The 5,733-nt window shown below is 42.7% G+C and overlaps 1 non-coding gene across 1 annotated transcript; it reads right to left on the bottom strand.

Annotated features, from left to right (window-relative positions):
* Positions 1-5,340: 5,340 nt before the first annotated feature.
* Positions 5,341-5,434, bottom strand: Trnai-uau (transfer RNA isoleucine (anticodon UAU)). Its single transcript has 2 exons — positions 5,397-5,434; positions 5,341-5,376 (listed from the first exon to the last, which is right to left on the bottom strand). It is a non-coding gene; the product is annotated as a tRNA-Ile (tRNA).
* Positions 5,435-5,733: the final 299 nt, after the last annotated feature.

The raw sequence follows: 5,733 nt of genomic DNA, 5'->3' as shown, positions 1-5,733 counted from the left end.
CATGTCCCTCAGTCTTGCAACTTCCATGCCTTCAAAACCATCATCATATAGACAATGCTACCGAATTCTCCTGCCAGCTCAAGATGTACCCTAGGCCCCTTGGACATGTATATCCTGATACAGTTGATTTCTAGGAGTAGTGAGTTGAAGGCTATTTAAGACAGGGCGGAGAAGGAGAAGGAACTTTTTTCTTCTGTGGCATCGGTAGAATAGGAAGGTCAGCTAGGTGCTTTCTCTGCTTCTCTGAGCTAGCAGGCTTTCAACACATCTAGCTCCTGAGTCTTCACTTGATAAAATCTAATGGCTGGGATTTTTAGTTTTTAACACAACAATCTCCATCATGGTGGAGAAGATATGGTAATAGGAGGTGGCTGTTCACGACATTTCTGTAGTCAGAACGGAGAGAGCACTGAATGATCACGTTCAGCTGGCTTTCTTTTTTTTATGAAGTCTGGGGCCTATTCTATAGATTGGTACTGACCACATTTAAGTGGGTCTACCCTCTTCCATTAATCTAACCTAGAAACCTTCTCATAGATATGCCCAAAGATTTGTCTCCCAGGTAATTCTAGGTCCTGCAAATTGATGACCAAGATTAAGCATCACAGTGATGCAAATAGAGTCTTGATTCTTTGTTAATTCTTACTTCTTGATTTTTCAATATAATTTTTTTTTCTGATACAGGGTTTTTCTGTATAGCCTTGGCTGTCCTGGAACTCACTCTGTAGTCCAGGCTGGCCTCGAACTCCCATCACAGCTTTCTAGAGAGTCTTAGTGGAAAGTGACCACTCAGCTATTGGCTACCAAGTTACCATGCAAACAGAGCTCCTCTGATGAAGTGATGTCATTCGACTGATCAAGACACAAAGGTGGCTCTGTACAACCATACTCCAGCATCCAAACGAAGAGTTCTATGCATTCTCAGGTCCCAAATGCACATGTAATTTCCATAAAGAAGAAAGCAAAGCACCCACAGTATCACTCACATGGTGACTTTGCTCTCACCACCTGCCCTTGTGCCTCACAGGCAGTTCTCTACAATCAGCTGATGGAGGAAGAGAAGTCTCGGGTCTCCGTTTATACATGACTGTACTTTGTATACGAGCAGCAACAGAAAGTGTGTAGCTGCAGCACTGTACTCTCTACCTGGGACATTCTGCAACTTAGTGTTATAAGAAATCTCACTTGCCATAAGTGTGGACAATGAACTAACTTGTCAAGCATTTTACTTGGCAAGAGAGATAGCCAGATGTATAATTATGTAACCAGTTCCTGAGGTGTGGCTAATGGTTTAGCTAGTAGACCAAGGATTTGTAACATGATTAGGAAATCCATGATATTTGGATGGAAAATAAGTCATTAGACCTCTGTGAATTGGGGGAAAAACCAGTTATTTGTGTTACATGTTGAATAATTACTAAAAGGGAAATCCAGTAGAAGTTAGTAATTCAATGGATAGGTGTGGTGATTCCCCTGGAGGCTTTACAGCAGGCAGGAACAAATGGCTTAAACTGATTTTATTGTAACTGCTGCTGGACCAGAACTTCTAGTCTGGCCCAGATTCTTTTACTTTAGCCATATTTAAGCACAGCACAATTCTGGAGAAAAGTATTCAGCTAACAATTCACTTAGCCCCATGAGTAGCACAAAGCTTAAAACACTGAAGTTCTTACAACAAACCCGTGGCTTTATCTGTAAGATGGTTTCTTGTTGACCTAGAAACAGCATTCTAGATAAGAATCTAGTTTAAAATGACTGAGGTAGAAAGAATGCCTTGTGAGAGTCAGGATTAGGTTGGCCCTAAGATAACAATGACGTCACTCCGGCTGTTGTGAAGCACAAGTGACATCATTCATAAGTCATTATGGGGTTCATAACCTAAAAGGAAGGGTTTTTAAATGAAAGAATATTGTTAAGGGGAAAGGATATTGTTTAAAGGGAAAGAATATTGTTTAAGAGAAAAGGCTATTTGGGATGAGTAAATCCTGGGAGATATGGACAGAGCCTTTCTCATCAGACAGCAAAGGATCATCAGGTTGTAAAACTCCATCATTCCTGGCATTCCAGGAAGAGCAGCTGTGTACCTCATTCCATTGAGGAGGGAAGCTGTGTGTTTAACTTCCTGGTTTCTTCAATGTTCATCTGTGTGCACGAGGCCTCTTTTGCTCTCCGTAGATAGCATGACCTGTCCTGTGAGCTCCACCAGGCAACTTTCCTCTGTCACTCATATCCATGGGCTCATGAATAAAATGGCTATGGTGACACAGATACAGAGTTTGATGTTGTTTGAGACAGAGTCTCTCTCTTTGTAGCCCTGGCTGGTCTGGAACTCACTATGTAGACCAAACAGGCCTCAAATTCACAGAGATCTGTTCATCTCTGTCTGGGGATTAGAGACATGAACCACTATTTCCAGCCAGATACAGGTTTTGCATAGATTCGGCAATATTGACTTTCACACAATTCCTATGTCTAAGTGTCTTATCTCTCCACAGTAGAACCAACACTGAGATTCTTCCCTAGCGGTCATAAGTCAGATACCCGAAGGCAAGTTTGATTGCATTTATCCACTCCAGTCATGAGAAGATAAAGCTTTTGTTCTTGCTGAAATACATGTAAAAGTGGATACAAACTCACCTTCAATTCTCTGCAGTGCTTCTGCTGACACCAGTAGGTGTGGGCTTAGAGATCACCTGTTTGCTGCCTTCATCTTCTAGACATCATGCTTCTGGTCAGAGACTTGTTTTGCTACTAAAATAGTTTGGCAATTGGCCCACACTTATCAGTTCTCTGGTCTTATCCACTCCCCATCACCCTGAAGCAGCTGGTTTGATGGGTGACGCCAGCTAGGAGTCAATTTCTTCCTTACAGGACTGGGACAAGACTTTCTAGATGTTATATGTGTTCTGAGTCACCACTATCTGGTATGTAGTACTATTTTGCCCACAACCAGTATTTAGAGATCCAGAATGAACAAATAAAAATAAAATTGGCACCACTCACTGTGAATCTTAAAGACCCACTTGGTGTTCTTTGGTCCCTGTTCCCACAACTGCATGTTCTTCTGGCTTAGAATCTTAGCATTGATGGAGGAATACTTCCCTTACAAGATGTAACAATAAGGCTTCTAACCTGGAAGATAAGACTCCCACCCAGTCATTTGGCTTTCTCATGCCAACAGACCAAGAAGGCAGTTGGTTTGACTAGAATGGTTTACCCCGACAACCAAGAGGAGGGTATGATCAGAACACAAGAGATCCTTTGGGCTAGTTCTTAGAAGTACTGTGCCTTGTGATTAGAGTTAATGCCCAGACCCATAAGGAAAATGAAGGTAAAGATCAGTTATTAGAAAAAAAATTTTTCATAAAAGTCCAAGGGACACAGAAAATACTGGAGGAAGACATTTTAAATTACAGTTATGATTCACATACATGATGAGCTACTGAAAAGAAGACTCTGACAGGATTGCTCACCATTGCCTGTATTCTTCCAGAGAACCTAATTTCCATTCCTAGTAACCACATGGATGGGAGCTTATAACCACCTGTAACTCCAGTTCTAGGTGATCTAACACCCTCCTCTATCTTGCAGGGGAACCAGGCAAGCATGTGATACACAGACATACATGTAGACAAAACACCCATACACACAAAGAAAACTTAAGAATATTTAAAAAGCTAAGGGTCATGGTACTCCCCTCTAAGCCCAGCACTCCGGAGGAAGAGTCAAGTGGATCTCTGTGAGTTTGAGGCCAGTATGGTCTACAAAGTGAGTTCCAGGACAGACAGGGCTGTTCTACATAAAAACCCATCTCAAAAAACAAAACAAAACAAAACAGCCAGGTATAGTGGTGTACTCTTTGAATCCCAGCACTAAGAAGCAGAGGTAGGCAAATCTCTGAATTTGAGGATAGCCTGGACACATAATGAGTTCTAGGACAGCCTGGACTATGTAAAGAGACCCTGTCTCAAAACAAACAAAAAACAAATGAAAGACTATCATTTTCATAAATACTTCTCCTTTGTTATGCTATGAATACTTATGTGTGTACACATATATTAAATATCTTTCCTTTCCTCTCTCATAAGTTATCAATAACTTCCTACCACTTAAGTATTGTTCACTCTACTCCATAAATTTTAAGTTACATGATATCAGGTGAACAATAAACATCATGTAAGTACTTTACTTCCTTTTTTGGGAAAGGAGTTATCATGCTTGGAACAGGGTTGACCAGATGGTGATGTTCAAACTGTGAGGGAATTTCCCATAGATATAAGCAAGTGTATAAAGAATTAATCAGACATGCAGCAAGGCTGCAAAGCAAGCTTCTACACGGAGGCATGGGCAGCAAGCACAGCAGTGTTTTAGTATTAAGGTGCCGTGGCTGTCAGTCCCATATGGTGGGACAGCTATATGATTTGTTTCTTTTGGGGCCTGGCTATCAGCGCCAAGCAGGCATAGGTCACCAGGGACTCAAACTTTTGAGATTCTGAGCACACTCATTTAAGAATAGAATTTCCTACTCCAGTATCAGGACACCCTATGGTAGATTGCAGAAAGAGTTTAAGGTTAACTCATCTTGATCCTTCTCGGAAGCATCAGGGAACTTGATCTGAACCAGAAGCAGTCTTATCCTGAGTAACTGAGCATAACTGTCTGTCCCAGAATGGCATCTCCAAGGGTTAGCACATTTTTATTTGTATGTAGACTAATTCATTCATGTTAGGTGGATTGCAATCTTATTATTTTCTTTATTACCCGGTAAAGTATTTTTTTTCTGGAGATGTTTATATGAGCCAAACTGACAAGGAACAGAGATGGGATGGTTAAGTTTATCTCACTCTGTATTCCAGCTGGCCTAGAACTCCGATTTGTATCCCAGACTGGCCTTCATCTCCCGGCAGTCTTCTCGCCTCAGCCTTTCCACTACAGGGGTTGTTATCCAGGCAGGTTTTTCTAAAACAGGTTGGTAAAGCTGGGCTCAGCACAATTGTAGGTTTAGGCCTCGTGGCAAGCCTTGTGAAAATAGCAGAACATAAGACCAGTGATGGCGTTACCAGGTACTGACTCAGACGCCAAAAGCTGAAGAATCCTATCCTGGGATGCAGTGGGGGAGGGGGAAACAATGAGCCTCTTTCTGGTTTTCTAGGAATTGGCATACAGGTTTAATTACTTTAACCTCTTGACTCCTGGTTTTACCTGTACGTTTGATATGGATCAGATGCCCTTTATCAAAGACTTTATGTGTTATCACTACGGAAAATATTATCATTTCTTGTTTTCTTGGAAGGAAAAATGCATTTCCAAACGTATTTGAGGCGGAAAGGGAAGAAAACATGCTCCAGGTGAGGCTCGAACTCACAACCTCGGCATCACCCGCACATATACTGCTGTATAAGTACCGCGCGCTAACCGATTGCGCCACTGGAGCATGCTTTCTCTGCGATGGCTGTGCACACTCTACAGAGGGATGCGCGGGAGCGCGCCTGGCTCGGAAAGCATCCTTCCTTTGTAGAGCATCCAGGAGTCTGGAAGTATCCACGTGACCTTCCCCGCCCCCCCCCCCCCCCCCCCCCCCCGGTTCAACTGAGACTAGCATTCACCCAAAGGGTTTTATGGAAGGCGAAAGCTGATGGATAGACTCACAAGCATTCCTGCGCACCTGCTGGAGCCAGATGCTGCTCTCTAGATCAGGAACAAAACGCAGAGCCCGCCTGCCTCCGCAGCCTG

This window comes from Arvicanthis niloticus, chromosome 8, assembly GCF_011762505.2.
Source record: "Arvicanthis niloticus isolate mArvNil1 chromosome 8, mArvNil1.pat.X, whole genome shotgun sequence".
Taxonomy (NCBI): Eukaryota; Metazoa; Chordata; class Mammalia; order Rodentia; family Muridae; genus Arvicanthis; species Arvicanthis niloticus.
Note: the sequence above shows the minus strand (reverse complement) of the source record. Positions and strands in the feature narration are given on the sequence as shown.